The sequence below is a fragment of the Cebus imitator genome, unplaced genomic scaffold (assembly GCF_001604975.1).
Source record: "Cebus imitator isolate Cc_AM_T3 unplaced genomic scaffold, Cebus_imitator-1.0 Scaffold132, whole genome shotgun sequence".
NCBI lineage: Eukaryota > Metazoa > Chordata > Mammalia > Primates > Cebidae > Cebus > Cebus imitator.
The window spans coordinates 4,579,317-4,606,734 of NW_016107447.1; positions in this window are offsets into that span (position 1 = coordinate 4,579,317).

The following is a 27,418-nucleotide window of genomic DNA, read 5'->3' on the forward strand; positions in this document are numbered from 1 at the left end:
GCCAGCCTCCACCTCCCAAAGTGCTGGGATCACAGGTGTGAGCCACTGAGCCTGGCCTTTTTTTCTCTTTTCAAAATAACACGGTGTGCCAGTCAGCTTTTGCTACATAACAAACTCTCATTTATTTCTTGTTCATGCATCTGTGGATTTTCTGGGGAGATGCTGTGGTCTCATGAGCTCAGCTGGGCTTCTGGGCATTGGACCAGGCTCAGATCTGCCCTGCGTGTCACTCATCCTTCGGGACTTGTGGGCTACTCAAAGCATGTTCTCAGTGTCATGAAAGCCAGGCACATAGGGAACAGTTCAACTCCACTGTATGCTTCAAGCCTTTGTTTAGCTCACGTCCACTAACATCTCATTAGCCAAAGCAATTCACATGGCCAAGACCAAAGACAAGAGTTGGAGAAGTCCGTTCAGTCCAGGAAAGTGGCAGAGGAAAAGGAAAATGTGTGCTCTATGGCAGTCCAATCTACAGCAACAAGTAACTACAGGAGTACAGTCTCATTAAAAATTCAAGCAAGAGGCCAGGTGAGGTGGCTCACCCTGGTAATCCCAGCACTTTGGGAGGCCGAGACGGGTGGGTCATCTGAGGTCAGGAGTTCAAGAGGGGCATGGCCAACGTGATGAAACCACATCTCTCCTAAAAATACAAAAAAAAAAAAAAAATTAGCTGGTGTGGTGGCGGGGGCATATAATCCCAGCTACTTGGGAGGCTGAGGCAGGAGAATGCTTGGACCCTGGAGGCAGAGGTTGCAGTGAGCCAAGATTGCATCATTGCACTCCAGACTGGATGATAAGAGCGAGACTCTGTCTCAAAAAAAAAAAAAAAAAAAATTCAGGCAAGAAAATACAAAAGCACAGCAATAGCAGAAAATACTTCATCGTCCTCTTCATCTCAGCATCTTCCCCTCCCAGAGGTAAACACTTTTCCCAGGCTTTTACACACAGAGAAAGCCTTTTTTCCCCCCTTGGCCCCTCAAACAGTCTTGCTCTGTCACCCAGGCTGAATTACAGTGGGGCAATCATATCCCTCTGCAGCCTCTACCTCCTGGGCTCAAGCAATCCTCCCATCTCAGCCTCCCCAGTAGCTGGAACTACAGGTATGCCACCATGCCCGGCTCAGAAACTGTTACTTTATACAATGAGTTCATTCTACCTGTATTTGCACAATTATAAGTACCTAGTCATTTAATTATTATATGGACTCTACAATTAAGCATTTTATAAATGAGGAATCTGGGATTCAAATGCTTATCCCAGGTCACCCGCATCTTACATTGCTGAACCAAAATTCAAACCTAGGACCTTCCAAAAATTCTTTTGGTTTACAGCGAGCTGCCTCTATAAAAGCACAAGCACCACACAACCTGTTGTTATCAACCTCCTACACTTATCCTTTGGGACCGTAGAGAAGGAGGGTGTGTGTGTGTGTGTGTGTGTGTGTGTGTGTGTGTGTGTAGTGGGCAGTGGCGTGTGATTTAGGAGAGTGTTCACTATGACCACATTGTGGCAAGGCTTTGGGAGACACGATGTAGAGGAGAAAAGCCCCTCACCCTCAGGTCACTTACAATTAAACCAAAGAAACCAGGAGCCTCTCTTGAAGCAATTTATAAGATGGCAGGACGTGGCCACGTGTGGCGGCTCCCGCCTATAATCCCAGCACTTTGGGAAGCCGAGGAGAGCGGATCACTTGAGGTCAGGAGTTCGAGACAAACCTGACCAACATGGTAAAACTCCGTCTCTACTAAAACTATAAAAATTAGCTGGGCGTGGTGGCGTAAGCCTGTAGCCCCAGCTACTGGGGAGGCTGAGGCAGGAGGTTCACGTGAACACAGGAGGTGGAGGTTGTAGTGAGCCAAGATTATGCCACTGCACTCCAGCCTGAGCAATGGGAGTGAAACCCTGTCTCAAAAAAAAAAAGTCAGGCCGGGGGGTGCAGAATGTGCTAGTTGAAGCCTTGGGTACCCATGGGAAGTTTTATTATCTGTCTATCTCAAAGCTGTCCCTTGACAGAGAGCTCAGCCAGGAGCTAGTGTCCCTACTTGGAGTTTGGGGAGGACACAGGACTTAGCCATCTTCCCTGAAAATGGGCGAGACTGAGGGGAAGGAGAAAGGACGTACTCTCACATGAAGTGGGAACAGTGACAAATACCACACTCTCCCGCCACATCCAGTGTGACATGAGTGTGAGCTCAGGGGGCTTCATTCAGACTGGGGGTCGGGGAAGACTTCTTGGGGAATGAACATTCCATCCGAAACCTGAAGGCCAAGTGGGAAGCCGCCAAAGAACCGGGGAAGAGAGATCCCCTCAGAGGGAAGAGCGGATGCAAAAGCCTTGAAGCTGACAAGGACTGGGCATTGCAGACACAGAAAGGAGGCTGGGGATGAGGATAACCATGGGGAGAGAAGGAGAAGACGGAGCAGCTGGCAGGCCCTCCTGGGCTGTGCAGGGACTTGAGCTGAGCAGTTTAGGGAAAGGTGGGACACGACCACTTTGGGTGCCAGAGTGACTGCAGAAGAATGGCTTTCTGGGCATCCAAGAGGGCACAGTCAGGATGGTAAGTGGCTCAGAAGCAGGGCTGGGGTCGGAATCGTGTACATTGTGTGATGACTCTGGAGAGGACTGAATCTGTTTGGGTCTGCAGCTAAGAATTCAAGGTCTCAAAAGCGTGTTTCAAATAGCCAAACTTGAGAAGTTCTTTAATGGAGTTTGAACAACGCAGCAGAGAGAAGTGTGATGTATTTCAGTGCTGGGTAGGGGAAGAAGCCGGGGAGGGATTGGGTTTGGAGCATGTCACAAAGTGACAGGTGAGCTGAATAAATAGGAGATTGCTAAGCAAAGCTGGGGAGAAGGGCGCAGACAGGCAGAGGGCACAGCAAAGGCAAAGGCGGATGTTTGGAACATGCCCAGCTGGTGTGGAGGAGACTGGGAAAGATCCCCTGGAGGAGAAAGGCATAGGGGAATGCTGGACCATTCACCTCAGGGCTGGCTGTGCAGAGCCTGGATACCCGACATAGAACTGGGGAGTGGCCTGATCAGACGGTTCATAATAATATGGCAGATTCACCTCCTGTGTGCTCTCTCCCTAAGGGTCTTGAGTGAGGCATTGGGGCCCTTCCCCCCTTCCCTCCATACAAAGAGGTGCCTTCTGGGGAGGCCAAGGTGGCAGATGGGGGTCACAGATCCTGTAATCCTATCCCCAATCCAGGGGTCAGGAAGTTCTTGCCCCAGCAGGTTCCCACCCAAGCCTGCTGTTAAGACTGAGGTTGGAAAACTGTTTTTCTCATCTACCCGGCCTCAGGTGGGCGGGACGGAAGCCAACCAGAGCCCTCTGGAGACAGTTCTGGCTGTGGGATCGACTTTTTGGAGGACACAAATGAAACCCAATGCAACATAAAAGATGGCAAGAGGTGGCCAAGTGTTTATCTTATCAAACAAACTGCTCCTCAGAACCAAAGAAAGGGAAGAGAGCTTTGCTTGTTTTCTCTTTTTCCTTCCTGATTAATTGCCAGCAGGGGGTCCGTGGGATGGGTTGTGGTTGTGGACAACGCTTGGATGTGTAATCTGGCCTGGGAGGCAGGTAGGTTTCCCAGCCACCCTGGATACTTAACATTTTCTTGTTGGAAGTCACATCCTCAAGCAAACTCTTAGGCACTGCTTAGGGAGCACTCCCCAAAAAGCTCCATTATGGCCTAAATACTCTCGGGAAGATGGAAGGGGGAAAAGACTGTCCCTGCTCAAAACAAGACTAGAATCTAGATGGAGGCAGGAAAACAGGCGCAATATTTACCATCTTTTATTTTTACAGGGTCTTAATATATTTCCATCACTTAACTGTGAGCTCTCTGGGAACCACAGCCCAGTTGGAACCATCATGGTGTCTGAACCTGGACCCAAGCACGTCATGGGGCTCAGTCTACCTGTCACCTCATCAGGATTCTTTCAGTTGCAAGTATTACAAGCTCAACTCAAAATGGGTTCACTGAAAAGTAAGATATAGGCCGGGCGCAGTGGCTCACGCCTGTAATCACAGCATGTTGGGGGACTGAGACGGGTGGATCGCCTCAGGTGAAGAGTTCGAGACCAGCCTGACCAACATGGTGAACCCCCATCACTACTAAAAATACAAAATTAGATGGGTGTGCTGATGCGCATACTTGTAATCCCAGATACTCTGGAGGCAGAGGCGGGAGAATCACCTGAACCCAGGAGGTGGAGGTTGCAGTGAGCTGAGACCACGCCATTGCACTGCAGCTTGGGCAACAAGATCGAAATGCCATCTCAAAAAAAAAAAAAAGAAGAAGAAAAGAAAAGTATATTAACTCACAGAATGGAGAAATTCGGGTCTAGAATGACTTTACGCATGGCTGGATCTAGGAGTCAAACATCACCAAGGTCAGACTTTCTTCTTCCTCAACACTTGTTTCTGCATTCTTTGTGTTAGCCTCACTGAGATTCTAACTCAGTGGTGGCTCCCAGTGGCAAAATAATTTAGCAACAACAGTTGGGTTTCTTTTCTCCGAATGGTAACAGAAGTGCTTAAACTGGGCTAGCTGCATCAGTGCGGGTCACATGACGATCCCTGACAATCACTGGCTATGGAAATGGGCTATACCGATTGGCCAGGTGCAGGCCCCACGTCCATCTCATATGTGTTACGTGAATAAATACAAAGCATTAGAGACAGCAATAAAACATTTTACATTGGAACAATAGAGCAATTAGAGTTATCCTTTTAAAAATCTACATCAAATCATTTGACTCCTCTGTTCTAAATGCTCCTCACACAGAACAAAAGCCAAGTTCTTCAAAACGAAAGCCCAACTTCTGAGCTGGGCTTGGTGGCTCACATCTGTAATCCCAGCATTTTAGGAGGCTGAGGCGGGTGGATCACCTGAGGTCAGGAGTTTGAGACCAGCCTGGCCATTATGGTGAAACTCTGTCTCTACTAAAAATACAAAACTTAGCTGGGTGTGGTAGCACATGCCTATAATCCCAGCTGCTTGGGAGGCTGAGGCAGGAGAATCGCTTGAACCCAGGAGGTAGAGGTTGCAGTGAGCTGAGATTGCACCACTGCACTCCAGCCTGGGCGACAGAGTGAGACTCCATCTCAAAAAAAAAAAAAAAAAAAAATTCCCAAGTTCTTACAATAGTCCACAAGTCCCTACCCAATTGACCTCCTAATCTCCTCCTCGTTCACTCTGTTCCAGCCAGGCTGCTCTCCTCGCATAGCCACAAAAATTATGCATGCAGTAGTCTCAGTTTCTTTGCTAATAAAATCAGAACCCTTCTAATAGACACCTGATACTTTGTCTGTCCAGCATTCCCCTTTTTCTGGCAACTCACTGGCATCTGCCCTACCACACACACTTCCTTCCATGTGTTTTAGGAAGTGTTGACCCATCCCAGATCCACAGATGGATGTGTGACAGGCCTGGACAATCAGAATATCCAACAGCATTTCAGAGCCACTCACAGCATGCAGTTCAGGGATGGGCATGTACCCAACTCAATTTAATGAGATTCAATCCTGAACCTTTATTGGGATGATTAGAAATTAAAATTTTTCTGTATGTTGATATTGTTAGAAGGATTATGGAAGCCTTGAGGCTCCAGAGCCACTGACTGGAGAGAAAACTCACTTGTGAGTGAAATCAGTACCAGAGAAAGGGCGGCAGTGAAGCAGGAAGAGGAAAACTGAGTTCCAGTGATACTGTTGAGCCCCTGGATTGAACCATGCCTGGATCCCACCAGACTTTTCAGTTATATATCGTAGCAGGTTCCCTTCTTTGCTCAAGCCAATGTGACTTGAGTCGCAGTCACTTGTAACAAAAGACCACTTTGAAGGGCTGCTATCGTGAGGATTAAATGAGATGGTGAATTATATAAAGTGCTTAGTACAACTTGTGCTCCAAAAGAAAAAGTCATTATTATTTTATGCTTTCATCTTCCATACACATATTTAAATCTGTTTTCACTTTTAAATTTTTTACTTAAGAAAAGAATGTTTAAACTTACATGTAATCAAAGCTGGTATTCACTTGGGTCCAGTGTAGCCATGCTGGTTATTTAAATGCTGAAATATATCCATGATAGTTGATAAACAGCACTGTTCTGAATCTCTCACATGCTCTGTGGCTCTCCAGAATGGACCCAACCTATCTCTCAGAACCTTCCAGCCCATTGTACAATCTAGCACCTAAAAGGTTAACCCTAGACCTAGCAGGGCCTCCTGTATTCTGTTTATGATTAGAGTCTCATTCATGCTACATATTTTTAATATCACCTCTGGGTACATCTATCAATTCGTCAATATGCCTGCATTAAATGGAAACACTGAATTATCAACAGTTCCATGAAATAAGACCCTCAGTCCCCTCCAAATCACCAGTTATTCATAACTATGTAACCTCTTCTGATCCTAAAAATACCAGAGACATAATTATGCACAGTGGTGACAAAGCAGGCATGGGCACCAGGCCAAGTCCTATCTTTCCCCCTCCTGTTACTTTACAGAGCCTCTACCCTTATTTCTACATCATGGTTATATTTGTCATTCCTAGTGACAATCTGATATTCCTTTGTTTTAATACACTATGGCTGGCCTAACCCTTCCTCCACAACGGGACATATGGTCCATTTTTGTTCAGCTTTTCAAATGTTAAAAACTCACTCTGCTGGAAATTGAATTTCCATGTGGTGCCCATCTTTCTGGTAATAAGCCACGGATTTCCTTCCTGATTCAAACTTCAGTGTTGTGAATCACAAGACACAGTTTAACTTTTTGTCTGCAAATGTTTTCTGTTGCTGCTCTGTGAAATAAGAATCCCTGTGCTCAATTGTGTAATGCTGCAGTTTAATAAATTATTTATTTTGACTCTAAGTCTATAAAGGATTCAAAGTGGTTTATAAAAATATATCATGTTGAAATCAATACATGAGGCAGTCAAGGAGAAGGAAAAATAAGGAGTAGTATATCTGATTGTTACTGTGTTCAGCTGCTGGTACGAGAGACCAGGAATAACAGTGGCATAAACACCAACAGATGTTTATTTTTCTCTTACACAAATGAAATGTAGAGAGAGGAAATACAGGGCTGATGTGGTAACTCCATAAAATCGAGGATATGGCCTCCTTCTAGCATCCTGCTTCAATATCCTTAGAATGTGACCTCCATCCTGGCTGGGTGTGGTGGCTCACACCTGTAATCCCAGCACTTTGGGAGGCTGAGACAGGTGGATCATAAGGTCAGGAAATCAAGGCCATCTTGGCTAACATGGTGAAACCCCATCTCTACTAAAAATACAAAAACAGCCAGGGGTGATGGCACGCTCCTGTAGTCTCAACAACTCAGGAGGCTGAGGCAGGAGAAGCTCTTGAACCTGGGAGGCAGAGGTTGCAGTGAACCAAGATCACATCACCTCGCTCCAGCCTGGGCAACGGAGCAAGACTGTCTCCAAAAAAAAACCAAAAAACAAACAAAAAAAGAGAATGTGGCCTCCATCCTAAAGGCCACCTTGTGCTCCAAGATGACTGTGGGAGCTCCAGTTATTGCAGCCACGTTTCAGGCAGCAAGAAGGAAAGAAAAAAATCCTGTCATCCCAGTTTTCTTTAAGGAACATTTTGGAAATTCCAGCCCAAAACTTCAGTTTACGTATAATTAGCCAGAATGTGGTCCTAACTACAAAGGAGGCTGAGAAATGTAATCTTTTAGCTTTGTCTGATGCCACCCCAAATAAAGTCAGGGCTTGGTTACTAAGAAAGAAGGGCAAATGGATAATACATAGGCCACTAGTCATTTCTGCTACAGGTAAGAAAATGGAATAAATCCAGGCGTTTAGCTGGTTCACAAAACTGCCTACTATAAGGAACTTTAGGGTGTCCAGCTGCCAAATTGTCTCTGAGAATCCTAGTAATGATAGCAGAAGGGGAATCCAAGACTAAATACTAAGTGTATTATCTAAGCAAAGAAAGCAAAGCACTGCTCAGGGGAAAAAAAAAAAAAAAAAAGCTTCTTTTCTCAATACAGAGATTAAAAAGAAACTCTACCCATAGGTCTTTGTGAGGAAGACATGATGGGACACGTGGACAATATCCTCACAATATTTCTGCAATAATGAAACAACATGATTCTGGGATTTACTTCAAATATTCATCGTGGGGGCATGGGTAGGAGTATAGCGAAAACCAGATGGGCCATGAGTTGGTAATTGTTGGACTGGGTGATGGAGACTGATTTGTGATATGTTTCCCTTTACTGCAGTGTATATTTAACATTTTTCCGTAATAAAAAAAGAATTTAAACCCAGCAATAAATCCTTTCCAACAACTGCTTTTTAAAATGTTCTTTTTAATAAGCTTGCTTTTAAGTTCAATTGACAGGTAGTTTTTATCATAACTCCTCCCTCATATTTCTGGCCTTTTTATCCACTTTCCTTATTTATTAATTTATTTTTAACAGCTTTATTGAGATAGAATTTACAGACTATACAATTAATCCTGAAGTGTACAATTCAATGGTTTCTCATCATTGTGCAACCATCACCACAATCTAATTTCAGAATGTTTTCATCACTCTCAAAAGAAACCCCATCCCCATCTCTACCCATGTTCCTTTCCCCACCCCACCCCCGGCCCTAGGCAACTAGTAATCCACTTTCTGTCTCTACGCATTCCTCTATTCTGTATATATCATACAGATCATCATACAATATGTATTTTGTGACGAGCTTCTTCCACTTAGCATGATGTCTTCAAGGTTCATCCATGTTATAGCATGTATCAGTTCTTTATACCTTTTTACAACTAAAGAATATTACATTATCTTGATATACATTTTGTTTAGCCAACCATCAATTGATGGACATTTACATTGCTTCCAGTTTTGGTGTATTATGAATAATGTTGTTAAGACTCTTCATGTACAAGTTTCTATATGGATATATAATTTTGTGTCTTTTGTGTATATATACCTAAGAGTAGAATTGCTGGGTTAAATGGCGATTCTGTGTTTACTATTTTGAGGCATTGTCAAACTGTTTTCCAAAGTGACTGCACTATCTTACATTCTTGCCAGCAATATATAAGGATCGCAACTTCTCCATAGCTTCACCAACACTTGTTATTATCTGTCTTTTATTTTATCCACACTAGTGGGTATGTGCTGGTGTCTCGTGGCTTTAATTTGCATTTTCCCAATGACTAATAAATTAGATCATCTTTTTGTGAGCTTATTGGTCATTTGTATATCTTCTTTAAAGGAATGTGTCTATTCAAATTCTTTGTCCACCCTTCAGTTGGTTTATTTGCTTTTTTTTTTTTTTTTTTTTTTGAGATGGAGTTTTGCTCTGTCGCCCAGGCTGAAGTGCGGTGGTGTGATCCTGGTTCACTGCAACCTCTCAACAGGCTCAAATGATTCTCCTGCCTCAGCCTCCCAGGTAGCTGGTATTACAGGTATGTGCCACCAGGCCCAACTAATTTTTGTATTTTATTTTTAGTAGAGACAGGGTTTCACCATCTTGGCCAGGCTGGTCTTGAACTCCTGATCTCAGGTGATCCATCCACCTCGGCCTACCAAAGTGTTGGGTTTACAGGCATGAGCCACCACATTTGTATGGCCTATTGTCTTTTCATCATCAAAACCACAAATAAACTTGGGAATAGAAAGAGCATTGTAAGAAATCCCACAGCTAACATCATATTTAACGGTCAATGAATGTTTTCCCCCTAAAGTCAGCAATAAGACAAGGATGCCTGCTCTCACTGCATCTTAAATATTGTACTGGATGTTGTAGCCAGGGAAATTAGATAGGGGGAAAAAAGGCATCCAGTTTGGAAAGAAAGACAAAAAATTTTCTTCTACTTTCAGATGGCATGATCCTGTATATTATAAATAGTATGGAATCCACTAAAAATTATTAGAATTAATAAACAGGTTTAGCAAAGTTGCAGGATATAAGATCAACATGCAAAAATGTATATCTACGAAGTGTCAATTAAAAATCTGAAAATAAAATTAAGCAAACAATTCCTTTTACAATAGCATCAAAAAGGATAAAATACTTAGGAATAAATTTACAGAAGTACCAAACTTGTACTGTGAAGACTAGAACACTTTGCTGAAATAATAAAGAAGACCAAAATAAAAGGAAAGTCACTGCATTTTCATGGACTGATAAACTTAATACTATCAATGTAGTGATACTCCCCGAACGGATCTACAGATTCAAACAATTCCTATAAAAATCCCAGCTGGTTTCTTTTTAGTTGGCCGACCTTAAAATTCATGTGGAAATATAACCAACCCAGAACAGCCAAGACAACCCTGACAAAGAACAAAATTGAAGAACTCACAATTCCTGATTTCAAAACTTACTTCAAAGTCACAATAATCAAGACAGTGTGGTGCTGGCATAAGGACGGACAGATAAGTCAACACAACAGATTGAGAGGACAGAAATAAACCCTTACATTTATAGTCAGTTGACTTATTACAATGGAGCCAAAAGAGTTTGATATGACAATATAATCTTTTCAATAAGTGGTCACATGCAAAGAATGAGTTTGGACTCCTTCATCACATCCCAAGCAAACAATAACTAAAAGTGGGTCACAGACCTAAGGATAAGAACTAAGACTATAAACTTCTTAGAAGAAAACGCTGGAGTAAATATTTATGACTTTGGGTGAAGCAAGGCCTTGTATGATGCCAAAAAATACAAGTGACTAAAGAAAAACAATAGATATATTGGACTTCATCAAAATTAAAAACTTGTGTTTCAAAGGACACTATCGAGAAAGTTAAAAGACAAGATACAGAATGGGAGGAAATATTTGCAAATTATATGTGATAAAGGGCTTGTATCGAGAATATCTAAAGAATACAACCCAAAAGTAAAAAGGCCGGGCGCAGTAGCTCATGCCTGTAATCCTAGTACTTTGGGAGGCTGAGGCGGGCGGATCACGAAGTCTGGAGATCCAGGCCATCCTGGCCAACATGGTGAAAACCCGTCTCTACTAAAACAGAAAAAATTAGCCAGGCATAGTGGTATGCGCCTGTAGTTCCAGCTACTCGGGATGCTGAGGCAGGGGAATCGCTTGAACCAGGAGGTGGAGGTTGCAGTGAGCTGAGATCATGCCACTGCACTCCAGCCTGGTGACAGAACAAGACTCTATCTCAAAAAAAAAAAAAAAAAAAAAGGATGAACAAACCGGCCGGTTGCGGTGGCTCACACCTGTAATCCTAGCACTTTGGGAAGCCAAGGCAGATGGATCATTTGCAACCAGGGGTTGGAGACCACTGCACCCAGCCCAAATCCTGGGTTTTAAACCTGGACAATGGCCATGCATGAAAGAGCCTGACCACCTGTGTTGGACCCCCAGGTCCATTATACCTAGCTGTGGGACCTTAGGCAAATTACTCAACCTCTCTCTACTTTTGTTATCTCATCGATAAAATGGGGATAATTAGGCCAGGCACGGTGGCTCATGCCTGTAATCCCAGCACTTTGAGAGACCAAGGCAGGTGGATCATTTGAGGTCAGGAGTTCAAGACCAGCTTGACCAACATGGTGAAACCCCATCTCTACTAAAAATACAAAAATTAGCTGGGTGTGGCAGCACACATCTGTAATCACAGCTATTCAGGAGGCTGAGGCAAGAGAATTGCTTGAACACAGGAGGCAGAGGCTGCAGTGAGCTGAGATCATACCACTGCACTCCAGGCTGGTAGCAGAGCAAGACTCCATCTCAGAATAAATAAATAAATAGACAAACGAACAAACAAATAAATAAAATGGGGATGATTATAGTAGCACCTATTTTAGGGATGTTTGAGGCATAAAGGAATTAGCATATGAAGAAGAGCATAATAAGGAGTCTAAAATAAGCCACTACCATCATCATCACCACCACTATAGGTCATTTGGATCTAACAGATACAGCCCCGGTACAAACATTGTCCTGTTTCATTGTTGTAGCTCCGGTACCTAAAAGTGTGTGTGTGGCATATTGCAGGTGCTTAATAAATACCTCTTGGATAAGTACATGACAGCAAATATATAAATGAATGGATGAAGAAAATATGGGTATAGTAAAGCTTTACTTTAAAAGTGGAAGATGACAACACCAAATGCTGGCAAGGATGTGGAGCAACGGAAACTCTATTCGTTGTTAGTAGGAATGCAACATGACACAGCCTCTTCTGAAGACAGGTTGGCAGTTTCTTATGAAACTAAACCTACTCTTACCATATGATTCAGCAATCACACTCTTTGGTATTTACTCAAAGGAATTGAAAATATATTTCCACACAAAATCCTGAACATAATGTTTATAGCAGCTTTATTCATAGTTGCCAAAATCTTGAAGCAACCAAGATGTCCTCTGGTGGGTGAGTGGATGAATAAACTGTGACACCTTCAGACCAGGAACTTAAAAAACGGGGGTCGGGGAGGCACGCTATCAAGCCATGAATAGACATGGGGAAAATTTAAATGCATATTCCTAAGCCAAAGAAGTCTTTCAGTCTGAAAGGCTGCATCCTGTCCGATTTCAACAATATGACATTCTGGAAAAGGCAGAACTCTGGGGATTGTAAAACGATGAGTAGTTGCCAAGGGGTAGATACAAAGGAGAGCTGAATAGGTGGAGCACAGGGGATTTTTAAGGCAGTGAAATCGTTCTGAGTGATAACCATAACGGTGGATACATGCCATTACACGTTTGTCCAAACCTATGGAGTGTGCAGTGCCAAGAGCGAACCCTAATGTAAAACATGGACTTTGGTTTATAATGATGGGTGATAATTGTGTGTCAATGCAGGTTCATCAGTTGTAGCAAATGTATCATCGTGGTGCAGGGTGTCCGCAGTAGAGGAGGTTGTGCACACGGAGAGATGGGGGTATATGGAAAATGTTATAGAAATTCTACTTTCCACTCAATTTTGCTGTGAACTTAAATCTGCTCTTAAAAATAAAGTTTATGGCCGGGCACAGTGGCCCCTGCCTGTAATCCCAGCATTTTGGGAGGCCAACGTGATTGAATCACGAGGTCAGGAGATTGAGACCATCCTGGTGAACACGGTGAAACCCTATCTCTACTAAAAATACAAAAAAATTAGCCGGGCATGGTGGCACACACCTGTAGTCTCAGCTACTCTGGAGGCTGAGGCAGGAGAATCGCTTGAACCTGGGAGGCGGAGGTTGCAGTGAGCCGAGATCACACCACTGCACTCCAGCCTGGGCGACAAGAGTGAGACTCCCTCTCAAAAATAAATAAATAAGTAAAAATAAAGTGTATTCATGAGTGGAAGAAATTCTGGAAGCCTCCGTGGTAAGGCCAGTCACATGGCGGTGCTCCGATGTGCCCAGCACTGGTCATCCAGAGATTGGGCTTCTCACTTCCATCTCCTGGCAGTGGGCCACTTGCACAACCCAAGCTAAGAACAGAAGCCTGGCACACCCCCATGCACTGGCCAGGCCACCCTTAGTGAGCCACATAGCCCCCTCATGGAACCACTGCTCAGCTGGGTCTGGCCATCCAGAAGCACTTACAAACTCTCTGCCTCTGTGTGTGACCAGAAGCCTGATCTCCCCAGGCCTTGTGGTGGCATTTTTTAAGAAAACCCCCAGAAGCTAGGCCCAGACAAAATCAGTTCCCAAAGGGACAAAGGTGCTCAGTCTCACAAGTTAGTAACAGACAAAAATAGTAGCAAACATTTATATAGCATTAACCTGTGTCTGGCATTCTTCCTAGATATTACAAATGTAAATTCATTTAACTTCCACCACAATCCCATGAGGTAGGGACTAATATTATCGCCATGTTACAGATGAAGAAACTGAGGCACAGAAAAGCTAAGTCAGTACCCATAAAACCAATCAATCTGTTAAGATGTAGGAGCTGGGTTGTGAATCTTAGCAGGCTGGCTCCAAGAGCCTGTTGGTCCCTCTGTTGTTCTTCCTCCCATGCACACAGTACTTCACAGTTTGCAAAATGCCTTTAGCAATATAGTGTCTCATTTAAGCCTCACAACAACCATCAAAGGTACTTAGGGCTGGTATTACTATCTCTATGAGGAATGGCAATGAGGGAACAGCAAATAAGGAAGCTGGAAGCCCAGAGAAGGTAGGTGATTTGCCCAAAGTTACATGATAAAATGCAAAGGCTCTGGGGCAGGTGGTACAGGTTGAAAACCCAGCTATTACTGACCAGCTTCATAACGTTGAACAAGTTAATAAAAACCTCTGTGCCTCAGTTTCCCCATCTTTCTTAGAGTTCTTATGAGGATTAAGCAAGTCAATACACGGAAAGCACCTTATTTAAAACGTTCGTGGCTGGGAGCAGTGGGTCATGCCTGTAATCCCAGCCCTTTGGGAGGCCGAGACGTGCAGATCACTTTGAGCTCAGAAGTCAGAGACTGGTCAACATGGAAAACATGGCAAAACCTGTCAACATGGTTGACTCTTCCTGGCCAACACGGCAAAACCCTGTCTCCACAAAATGTACAAAAATTAGCCAGGCATGGTGGCTCATGCCTGAGGTCCCAGTTACTTGGGAAATTGAGGCTGAAAGACCACTTGAGCCCAGGAAGCAGAGGTTGCAGTGAGCCAAGATCACACCACTGCCCTCCAGCCTGGGTGACAGAGTGAGACCCCAACTCAAAATAATAAACAAATAAATAAATAAAAATAAAATGTTGGTATTTGGGGCCAAGCACTATGGCTCACACCTGTTGTATTCATTTGTTTTCACACTGCTGATAAAGACATACCCAAAACTGGGAACAAAAAGAGGTTTAATTGGACTTATAGTTCCACAGGGCTGGGGAATTTCTCACAATCATGTTGGAACGTGAAAGACACTTCTTACATGGTGGCAGCAAAAGAGAATGGGAGAAGAAGCAAAAGGAAAACCCCTGATAAACCCATCAGACCTCGTGAAACTTACTCACTATCACGAGAATAGCACAGGAAATACTGACCCCCATGATTCAATCACCTCCCTCTGGATCCCTTCCACAATATGTGGGAATTCTGGGAGACACAATTCAAGTTGAGATTTGGGTGGGGACACAGCCAAACCATATCATTCTGCCTGCAGCCCCCCCAAATCTCATGTCCACACATTTCAAAACCAATCATGCCTTCCCACCAGTCCCCCAAAGTCTTGACTCATTTCAGCATTAACCAAAAAGTCCACAGTCCAAAGTCTCATCTGAAACAAGGCAAGTCCCTTCCACCTATGAGCCTATAAAATCAAAAGCAAGCTAGTTACTTTCTATATACAATGAGGGTACAGGTATTGGGTAAACACAACTGTTCCAAGTGGGAGAAATTGGCCAAAACAAAGGGTTACGGGGCCCACACAGGTCCAAAATCCAGCGGGGCAAACAAATTTTAAAGCTCCAAAATGATCTCCTTTGGCTCCAGGTCTCACATCCAAGTCACACTGATGAAAAAGGTGGGTTCCCATGGTCTTGGGCAGCTCTGCCCATGTGGCTTTGCAGGGTACAGCCTCCCTCCTGACTGCTTTCATGGGCTGGCAGTCAGGAAGTCAACATCCTCCTAGGCATTGAGTGTCTGCAGCTTTTCCAGGCACGTGGTCCAAGCTGCCAGTGGATCTACCATTCTGGGGTCTGGAGTTCGGTGGCCCTCTTCTCACAGCTCCCCTAGGCAGTACCCCAGTAGGGATTCTGTGTGGGGGCTCGGACCCCACATTTCCCTTCTGCACTGCCCTAGCAGGGGTTCTCCATGAGGGCCCTACCCCTGCAGCAAACTTTTGGCTGGGCATCCAGGCATTTCCATATATCTTTTGAAATCTAGGCAGAGGTTCCCAAACCTCAATTCTTGACTTCTGTGCACCCACAGGCTCAATACCATATGGAAGCTGCCAAAGCTTGGGGCTTCCACCCTCTGACATCACAGCCTGAGCTCTACGTTGGCCCCTTTCAGCCACGGCTGGAGCAGCTAGGACACAGGGCACCAAGTCCCGAGGCTGCACACAGCATGGGGACCCTGGGCCCAGCCCACAAAACCACTTTTTCCTCCTGAGCCTCTGGGCCTGTGATGGGAGTGGCTGCCGTGAATGACTCTGACATGGCCTGGAGACATTTTCTCCATGGTCTTGGGGGTTCCCATTAGGCTCCTTGCTATTCATGCAAATTTCTGCTGCCGGCTTGAATTTCTCCTCAAAAAATTGGTTTTTCTTTTCTACTGCATTAGCAGGCTGTACATTTTCTGAACTTTTATGTTCTGTTTCCTTTTTAAAATGGAATGCTTTTAACAGCACCCAAGTCACCTTTTGAATGTTTTGCTGCTTAGAAATATCTTCCACCGGATACCCTAAATCATGTCTCTCAAGTTCAAAGTTCCACAAATCTCTAGGGCAGGAGCAAAATGCCACCAGTCTCTTTGCTAAAACATAACAAGAGTCACCTTTGCACCAGTTCCCAACAAGTTCCTCGTTTAAGGAACCACCTCGGCCTGGACCTTATTGTCCAAATCACTGTCAGCGTTTTTGTCAAAGCCATTCAACAAATCTCTAGGAGGTTCCAAACTTTCCCACATTTTCCTGTCTTCTTCCAAGCCCTCCAAACTGTTCCAATCTCTGCCTATTACCCAGTTTCAAAGTCACTTCCGCATTTTTGGATATCTTTTCAGCAACGCCCCACTCTACCAGTACCAATTTACTATATTAGTTCATTTTCATGCTGCTGATAAAGACATACCCGAAACTAGGGGAAAAAAGAGGGTTAATTGGACTTACAGTTCCACATGGCTGGGGAAGGTCTCACAATCATGGCAGAGGGCGAAAAGCACTTCTTACATGGCAGCAGCAAGAGAGAATGAGTGAAAAAGCAAAAGTGCAAACCCCAGATAAACCTAGCAGATCTCATGAAACTTACTATCACGAGAATAGCACAGGAAAGACTGGCCCCCATGATTTAATTACCTCCCTCTGGGTCCCTCTCACAACACGTAGGGATTCTGGGAAATACAATTCAAGTTGAGATTTGGGTGGGGACACAGCCAAACCATATCACCTGTAATCCCAACACTTTGGGAGGCAAAGGCAGGTGGATAGCTTGAGCCCAGGAGTTTGAGACCAGTCTGGATCACATGGTAAAACCCTGTCTCTACTAAAAAAAAATTCAAAAATTAGCTATCTGTAGTCCTAGCTACTCAGGAGACTGAGGCAGGAGAATTGCTTGAACCTGGGAGGCGGAGGTTGCAGTGAGCCAAGGTCACACCATTGCACTCTAGCCTGGCAATATAGCAAGACTCCATCTCAAACAAAAACAAAATACAAAAAAATTAGCCAAGCATGGTGGCACATGCCTGTAGTCTCAACTACTTGGGAGGTTGAGGTGGGAGGATCTCTTGAGCCCAGGAGGCAGAGGTTGAAGTGAGCCGAGATTGCAGCTCAACACCCCAGCCTGGGCAACAGAGCGAGACCCTATCTTAAAAAAAAAAAAAAAAAAAAAAAAGCTGCCATTTTGTTTGTCATGGATTTTTGCATTCATTTCGATCTTGCTAAATATTGCATTACAAATACTTTATCTTAATTACTGAGTTTGTTAATGCTCCCTTAAATTTTGCCTGGCTTGCTCTGCCCTAGTCCTGGCCCTGCTTTGCATGGGGGAAGTCTTCAATACACACTAGCTACTGTCATCCTACTGCCTGATGAATGCTAACTCTATGCCATGAGTTGCTGTTAAAAGTTGTATAAATACATACCACCTCAACAGCAAGAAGAAGAAAAATCAGAAACCAAGTTGAAAAGCAAGTGACAAGACGGGAGAAAATATTTGTAGCTTACACAGGCAAAAGATTAGTGCTCAAAATATATAATGAACTCCTACAGATTCATTTTTTAAAAGACAAACTACCATACAACAGCAGGCAAAGGATAGAAATGGGCAGTTTACCAAAGAGAAAAAACAGATGGTCAGTCAACATATGAGAAAAACTTCAGCCTCACTGGCTATGAAATACACATTTGGAAGTGTGATGTTATCAAGAGTTGGGAAGAGTGTAAGAAAACAGGATTATGAACTGATTATAAAGCGATACAGCCTTTTTGGAGGGAAATTCAACCTCTCTATTCAACTGAAATTGCACATACCCACTGGCTGAGCTATTCCATTTTTGTCTTCCCCAGAAAAACAGGTATGCATGGGCATGAGGATATTTACTGAAACTTTGCTCTGAATAGCAATAAGTGGAAACACCCTAAATGCCCCTCAGAAAGGGAACTGATCAATAAATCACGGTAGGTATATTCATTCTATGAAGTAGAAGCTACGGCGTTCATTTTTCAGGTATATTGTGCTATTAATTTGGGGGTGTAAAGGCAAGTTGTAGAGACATATGTACTGCGTGTTGCCACTTGTACTTGCAAAAACAACCAGGCAAAAAAAATAGAACCAGGCAAAAAAAATAGTGCTAGGCCGGGCACAGTGGCTCACGCCCACAATCCCAGCACTTTGGGAGGCCGAGGCCGGTAGATCATCTGAGGTCAGGCATTTGTGATCAGCCTGGCCAACATGGTGAAACCCCATCTCTACTAAAAAATACAAGAAATTAGTCGGCTGTGGTGGAGGCTGAGGTAGGAGAATCGCTTGAACCTGGGAGGAGGAGGTTGCGGTGAGCCAGGATGGCGCCACTGTATTCCAGCCTGGGCAAGAAGAGCGAAACTCCCCCTAAAAAAAAAAAATAGTACTGAAGAAGTTCTCATTGGCCGATTATCCAGTAGCCATTGTTTTCTTCTTTGCTAACAATTCCCAACTTTGTCCTGGTGGCACCATGCCGCATGCCAGGGAAGGAAAAACCTTTTGTCTCAGCCAACCGTGGCAGTCCCATTCCTATCTGGGAGCCCAGCTCGGGCCAGTAGCAGCATCTTCCATCATTAGCCCTGGTCTTCAGAGGCCAGCTCCCACCCTGAAATTGTCACCCACACATGTCTTATGGGTTTGGTAAACAGAGGATCTTCTGGGCTCTTTGGCAGAATGCACTTGCTGGACGGGTTTTTTCACTTCAGTCTTGCAGGCCTGCCTCTCTAGGTCTTTGCTCCCTTCCTCCATGGTCTTCAGGGGCAGATCTGACATTTCTACCACACTTGGTCTGCGCCAAGGTTTTTCCAAGCTGCTCTCCTGGGAGCATGTGAGTATCATCTCCTGGGGAAATGCCAGGGTGTTTGAGTCTGTATCCCAGGACAGTGCCCCTGAATGGTAAACTCTCCCTTATCCAGTACCCTGTTTCCTCCCTGCACTCCTACCCCTCGATCTGAAACCCTCTGGATCTAGTCCCTCCATAATCTCAAGCTCCCGCCAGCACTTGCTATTAATTTGGGGGTGTAAAGGCAAGTTGTAGAGCACCCCTTTGGTTCTGAGTCCCTCTGCATCCCAGAATATCCACCAGTTGGGCTGTGCAGGAAACTGACTCTTGTTATTGGTCTGGTGGCCAGCAAGAGAGAAAGGGATAGTTCTTGTTAGTTGGTTCTCCATCTCCTGGAAGTGTTCAAGAGAGATTGGAAGGGTCCTTGGCAGGACGATGTTGACTCCAGCCTCTGCAATCACACAGTCCTCGGTTTGAGTCCCAGCTCAAGCAGTTCCTAGCTGTGTGCCTGTGGGAATTCACTTAACCTTTGTGAGCCTCTGTCTCTACCTCTGTAAAGGGCAGGGAATAACAGCACAAGCCTTGCAGGGTTGTTGCAAGGATTGAGATGGCATCTTCAAAGCTCCCTGCAGAGAGCCTGGCTGGCAAAGCCAGTTGGATAGGCCCTTCCCAACAAACTTGAGATTCTATAAATAAGAAGATATTACAGGTGGCTTACGCCTGTAATCCCAGCACTTTGGGAGGTCAAGGCAGGCAGATCCCTTGAGGTCAGGGGTTCGAGACCAGCCTGGCCAACATGGTGAAACCCGTCTCTGCTAAAAATACAAAAATTAGCTGGGCATGGTAACACGTGGCTGTAATCTTAGTTACTCAGAAGGCTGAGGCAGGAGAATTGCTTGAACCCAGGGGGTGGAGGTTGCAGTGAGCCGAGTTCATGCCACTGTACACACCAGCCTAGGCAACAGTGAAACAATGTATTTAAAAAAAAGATGAAGAAGAAGAAATGCTTCCCAGAAATCAGCTGGGAATTGAAACTAGTATCTGGAGTTGGGTGAGAAGAAGAAGGGACTTGAAGGGGCAAAGGAAACACAAGCTTCGTTTAGCTGCAGCTGTGAAGTGCGTCGGGGCTCTTCCCAGGGGAGCTACCACCTGCTGGGGATGACGCACCTTGCCGGGAAAACAAGGTGCTGGGGTGTGCGGTGGTACAGGGCACTGAAAAGAAGGTGGCCTGGGACATGGACAAACCTGGCTGGCTTGAGCCCTTATGAGCCTCAGGCTTGGAGCGAGTCTCTGAGGCACAGCTTCTCAGCCATGGCTCTATGGACAGTGAGAGCCACATCACTCTGCACTGGGGACTGTCCTGGGAATTGTAGGATGTTTAGCAGTGTGCACGGTCTCTACCCACCAGATGCCAGGAGCAGCTCCTCCCCCCAAGTTGTGACAACTAAATATGTCTCCAGACATTGCCAAGTGTTCCCAGGGGCACAAAATCATCTCCAGTTGAGAACTACAGCTTTAAATCTAATCAAGCCTTCCTGGTCAAATTGGGATAACAATGGTAGCAATATTGCCTTGTATGGTGGCTGTGAGGGTGGGTTGCCTGCCTGCCTGCCTGCCTGCCTTCCTTTCCTCCTTCCCTCCTTCCTTTCCTCCTTCCCTCCTTCCTTTCCCCCTTCCTTCCCTCCTTCCTTCTCTACCCTTCCTTCCTTGCCTTCCTTCCTCCCTTCCTTCCTTACACACGACTACACATGACTAAGTTGTAGTCAAGGGGATGTGTATGAAAATGTAGTATGGAGGGGAGCTGGGAGTGGAGGGCGCAGGGAGTGTTCCTTTTTGTGTGAAACAGGGTCTTGCTCTGTCACCCAGGCTGCAGTGCCATGGTGAAATCATAGTTCACTGCAGCCTCCAATTCCTGGACTCAAGTAATTTTCCTGCCTCAGCCTCTTGAGTATTTGAGACTACAGGCACACACCATCACAACTGGCTAATTTCTTTAATTTTTTTTTTGTTCAGACAGAGTCTCACCATGTTGCCCAGGCTGGCCGCAAGCAGTCCTCCCATTGGGACCTCCTAAAGTGCTGGGATTAAAGGTGTGAGCCACCATGCCTGGCCCAGGGGGAGTTCTTACAGGAAGAAGTGAGACACCTAGGTGCTCCTTTGGCTTTCTTGGTACCTAAAATGTACATAAGATGACAGGCGCCAGAGCAGGCAGCTTGGACCATGAGGGGTTAACTACTGGATCTTGCCCCTCATTTCTCTCATCTTTTCTTTTTTTTTCTCTTTTGAGACAGAGTCTTGCTCTGTTGCCCAGGCTGGAGTGCATTGGTGTAATCTTGACTCACTGCAACCTCTGCCTTCTGTGTTCAAATGGTTCTCCTGCCCCAGCCTCCTGAGTAGCTGGAATTATGGGCATGCACCACCATCCTTGACTAATACACACACACGCGCGCACACACACACACACACACACATATATATCTTTTTTTTCTTTTTCTTTTTTTTTTTTTTTTTTTTTTCTTTTTTTTTTTTTTTGAGATAGAGTCTTGTTCTGTAGCCCAGGCTGGAGTGCATTGGCACGATCTCGGCTCACTGCAACCTCCACCTCTTGGGTCCTGGTTCAAGCAATTCTCCTGCCTCAGCCTCCCAAGTAGCTGGAATTACAAGCATGTGCCACCATGCCCAGCTAATTTTTGTCTTTTTAGTAGAGACGGGGTTCCACCATGTTGGCCAGGCTGGTCTTGAACTCCTGACCTTGTGATCTACCAACCTCAGCCTACCGAAGTGTTGGAATTACAGGTATGAGCCACCGTGCCTAGCCAATTTTTATATTTTCAGTAGAGATGGGGTTTCACCATGTTGTCCAGGCTGGTCTTGAACTCCTGGCCTCAAGTGCTCCACCCACCTTGGCCTGTCAAAGTGCTGGGATTACAGACCTGAGCCACTGCGCTCAGCCTTTCTCTCATCTTTATGTGAAAAAATTTCTCTTGACCTCAACTCCAGCTATAACTCCACCTCTTTCCTTCTCTTTACAGGAAAACTCCTCAAAGAGTCTATATCTCAGATTTCTCTTCTTACTCACCCCTATCCTGCATGTGGCTCCATCCCATGGTCACTTCAAAGTCCTCATCCATCCTGGACCCCTCAGCAGCATGTGACGCAGTTGCTCACTCTCTCCTTTTTCAAAAAGTGGTAAAATATACATACCGTATAGTTTACCATTTTAAGCAGTGGTATTAAGTGTACAGTTCAGAAGCATTAAGCACATTTGCATTGTTGTACAGCCCCCACCAACATCCATCTCCAGAACTCTTGTTTCCTCAAATTGAAAATTTGCATCCAAGCCAAGCATGGCGGCTCGCACCTGTAATCCCAGCTACTTGGGAGGCCAAGGTAGGAGGATCACTTGAGCCCAGGAGTTCGAGATTAGCTTGGGCAATATAACAAGACTTCATCTCTACAAAGAATTGAAAAATTAGCCAGGCGTTGGAGTGTGTACCTGTAGTCACAGCTACTCAGGAGGCTAAGGCAGGAGGATGGGTTGAGCCCAGGAGTTCGAGGCTGCAGTGAGCTATGATGTCTCCAGCTTGAGGGACACAATGAGGCACTGTCTCCAAAAGAAAAAAAAAAAAAGAGGCCAGGCACAGTGGCTCACACCTGTAATCCTAGCCCTTTGGGAGGCCTAGGTGGGCGGGTCACCTGAGGTCAGGAGTTCAAGACCAGCCTGGACAACATGGTGAAACCCCACTCTACTAAAAATACAAATATTAGCCAGGCCTGATGGCAGGTGCCTGTAGTCCCAGCTACTCAGGAGGCTGAGGCAGGAGAATCACTTGAACCTGCGAGGTGGAGGTTGCAGTGAGCTGAGATCACGCCACTGCACTCCAGCCTGAGGGACAGAGTGAGACTCCATCTGAAAAAAAAAGAAAAAAAAAAAAAGAAAAGAAATTCTGCATTGACTAAGCAAAACTTCCAATTCTTCCCACCCCATCTGCTCCAGACTCTGGTAACCTCTAATCTACTTTCCGTCTCAATGAATGTGCAGATTCTAAATATTTCAAAAAGTAGAATCATGTATTACTTGTCCTTTGAGTCTAGCTTCTTCCATTCACCATAACAATTTTGAGACTCACCGAGGTTACAGCCTGTGTCATACTTCATTCCTTTGTGCCTGAATCATATTCCATTGCAGAACTAGACCACATTCACTTATGCATTTATCCACTGATGGACATTTGAGTTGTCTCCACATTTTCGTCATTGTGAATAATGCTTCTGTGAACATTCACAGATGACCTTTGCGTGGACACAGATTTTCTCACCTAGGGGTGAAATTAGTGAATCCCATGGTAAGTTTAGCTTCTTCCCTCCTGAAACGATTTTCTTTCTTAGCTCCCAGGACACGCCATACACATGTGGTTGTTTCCTCCTGCTTCGTCCGCTACTTCTCAGCTTCCTTTCCTGGCTCTTCCTCTTCCTCTCCACCTGCCAGATGTGAAGTGCCTCAGGGGTTCCCAGTCCAGGCGCTGTTCTCTAGTCTACCCACGCCTACTCCCCAGGGATCCCATGTGGGCTCTGACTTTGAGAATCTCTGTATATGCTGATGACTCCAAATTTATATCCCTGCCTCTTGAGTGAACTTCAGACTCCCCTTGTACATCCAACTGCCCGCTGACATCCCCACCTGTCCAAAGTGGAGACTGGGATCACTCCCACCAATGTGCTCCTCCCATAGCCTCCCCATCTCAGTAAATGGCACCTTCATTCTTTCCCTTGTGCTAGCCAAAACCTTGAATCCAGTCACCCTGGATTCTTCTTTTTTTTTCTCACACTCTACATCCAATCCATCAGCAAATCCTGCTGGCTCTGCCTTCAAAATGTACCCAAGATCTGAGGATTGCTTGATCCCAGGAGTTCGAGGCTACAGTGAGCCATGATTGTGCCACTACACTCCAGCCTGAGCGACAGAGTGAGACTCTGGCTCTTAACAACAACAACAACACACACACACACACACACAGCCAGACATGGTGACTCATGTCTATAATCTCAGCCCTTTGGAAGGCCGAGGCAGAAGAATCCCCTGAGGCCAGGAGTTGGAGACCAGCCTGGGCAACATAGTAGATACTACAAAACAGTTTATTAAATTAGTCAGGCTGGGCACGGTGGCTCACACCTGTAATCTCAGCATTTTGGGACGTCAGGTGGGCGGATCCCTTGAAGTAGGGAGCTCAAGACAAGCCTGGCCAACATGGTGAAACCCCGTCTCTAGTAAAAATACAAAACTAGTCAGGTGTGGTGGTGGGCACCTAATCCCAGCTACTCGGGAGGCTTGAACTGGGGAGGCAGCGGTTGCAGTGAGCCAAGATCATGCCATTGCCCTCCAGCCTGGGCGACAAGAGAAAGACTCATCTAAAAAAAAAAAAAAAAATTAGCTGGGCATGGTAGTGCATGCCTGTAATCCTGGCTACTTGGGAGGCTGAGGTGGGAGGACCACTGGAGCCCAGGGCTTTGAGGTTGCCGTGAACTACGATCACACTACAGTGCACCACCCTGGGCAACAGAGTGAGATATTGTTGCTTAAAAACAAATGAACTCAGGATCCAGTCACCCCTCACCTCGTCCACCTCTGCCCTGCTGTAGGGCCAGGTCATCCCGTGTCTCACCTGGACTCCAGCAATCACCTTCTCCCTGGTATTTCTGTCCCTGCCCCCACAGCCTATTCTCCCGCATTGCCTGAGGGATCCTGTTACCACCCAACCTCAGGTCAGGGCTTTCCCTACTCAGAGCCTTCCACAGCTCCCAGCTCACCCAGAGAACAGCCAAAGTCCCCACAGTGGCCCACGGCGTCCTACAGAACCTGTCCCCTGCCCGTGCCTCTCTGTCTTCACCTGCTCCCACTTCCACCTGGTCCCCTTTGTTCCAGCCACACGGGCCTCCTGGCTATTTCTTCAAAATGCTCGTCACACTCTCACTGCAGGGCCCTTAGACTTTCTGTTCCTTCGGCCGGAATGCTCTTCCCACACCAACTCCCTTTACCTCCTTCCATTATTTTCTCAGTGAGACTTCCCTTGCCAACCTACTTAACAGGATTCCCCCAACACTTCCTACCCCTTTCTTCTTCTTCCTTTTTGTTGAAACAAAGTCTCACTCTGTTGCCCGGGCTGGAGTGCAGTGGCACAATCTCGGCTCACTGCCACCTCCACCTCCCTGGTTCAAGCAATTTTCATGCCTCAGCTGCCAGAGTAACTGGGACGACAGGCACGCGCCACCATGCTTAGTTAATTTTTGTATTTTTATTTTATTTATTGATTGATTTTTAGACAGTGTTTTGCTCTTGTTGCCCAGGCTGGAGTGCAACAGCGCGATCTTGACTCACGGCAACCTCCACCTCCTGGGTCCAAGTGATTCTCCTGCTTCAGCCTCCCAAGTAGCTGGGATTATAGACATTCGCCACCACACCCAGCTAATTTTGTATTTTTAGTAGAGACAGGGTTTCACCATGTTGGTCAGGCTGGTCTTGAACTTCAGACCTCAGGTGAACCACTCACCTTGGCCTCCCAAAGTTCTGGGATTACAAGCGTGAGCCACTGTGCCTGGCATTTTTGTGTTTTTAGTAGAGACTGGGTTTTGCCATATTGGCCAGGCTGGTCTCAAACTTCTGGCCTTATGTAATCTGCCCACCTCAGCCTCCCAAAGTGCTGGGATTACAGGCATGAGCCATCGTGCCCAGCCTCTACCCCATTCTCTGCTTTACTTTTCTCTAGAGTGCTCATCTCCTCCTACCATGCTGTACATGTTACATTGTCTGTCTGCCTGCACTGGAGTGCAAGGAAGAGATGAGGACTTGCTCACTGGAGTAGCCCCGGCACCTAAAACAGTAACTGACACATACCTGTTAACTGAGCTAACACAAACTAGCCAGAAAACAACCTGTTGGCTAATAGGCCTGAAAAAATCTGGGACTGGGATAGCTTCAGGCATGGCTAAATCCAGGCGCTCAATACCATCAGAACCCATTCGTTCCATGCCTTGGCTCTGTTTTGCTCTGGGTTAACCTCACTCACAGGCTAATTCCCCAAGCATGGCAATTGTAGCTCCTCCCCTTTTCTGAATATTCCTGCAGGATTTGAGTCTCATGGGAACAACTTGGGTCAGGTGTCTATTCCCAATCACTGTGGCCAGAGGATGTCTGGCTCTAAAGGACTGAAAGTCTGGAAGGCAGCCAGGGGAGAAAAAATCTTCCAGAAGCTTTTCTGATGGCCCCACTCAGCAACTCTGCCTTCAACTCATCAGCCGGAACTCTGTGCTCATTCCCAGATTCCAGCACCTTTGAGAAGGTGGAGGCTTTATCTTGCCAGCCTCTAAAAACAGCAAAAGGCAAGGGGAAAGGGGGCTGTGAAGAGCTTTTGGGTGAAGAGTACAGTACTTTCACAGACTCCAACCTCAAAGAACAGGGAAAAAGGAATCAAGGACAAAAGTCAACACGCCTTGGGCAACACGCCTTAGGCAAACCACCTTGTGCAATTTTGCCCAAAGCTGCAGTTTCAGTTCGATGAAACCCTACAACCACTCACTGGCAATAACGCCGTGCAGGGTTTCTCTATCTTGGCACTACTGACAGTTTGGACAGAATGTAATAATTCTTTTGTTGCAGGGGCTGTCCTGTGGATTGTAGGATATTTAGCAACACCCCTGACCTCTAACCCTAGATGCTGGTGGCACCCCCCCATCCCCAGTCATGACAACCATGATCATCTCCTAGACATTGTCCGATGTCCTCTGCTGGGCAAAATAGCCTCCAGTTGAGATGCGCTGCGTTTCCGGAGTCTAAGTTCCCTGAGAGCAGGTTGCCTGTTTGCTTTATGGCTGTGTCTCCAGCATGTAGCGCAATTTTCTGGCACATAGTAGCTGTTCAATAAATAGTTCTTGAGTTGAATGAATGAATAAACGAATGAATGCCTGATTCGGTGCAGTGCAGTACTGGGATCCACACAGTGAAGAACACACAGACTTTACCCCCAAGAAGATCAAGGTCTAGTAAAAGCTCCAAAGTGTTTCCAAAATGGGGAACCTCCTGCCCTGCTCAGTGACACATCCAGAAACTCATAAGCCACACCACCAAACCACAGTGGGCTTCACAAGCTCTGCAGACACAACAGCCATGTCAGGCTTACGGTCAACAAGGGAAACAGGACAGTGGGGACAGCTGGGTGGTAGGCCCACTAGAAAAAATTCAGTCCCTTAGAACTCATGAGCAATGTGTGATGTTTTATTTTCTTTTTTTTCTTTCTTTCTCTCT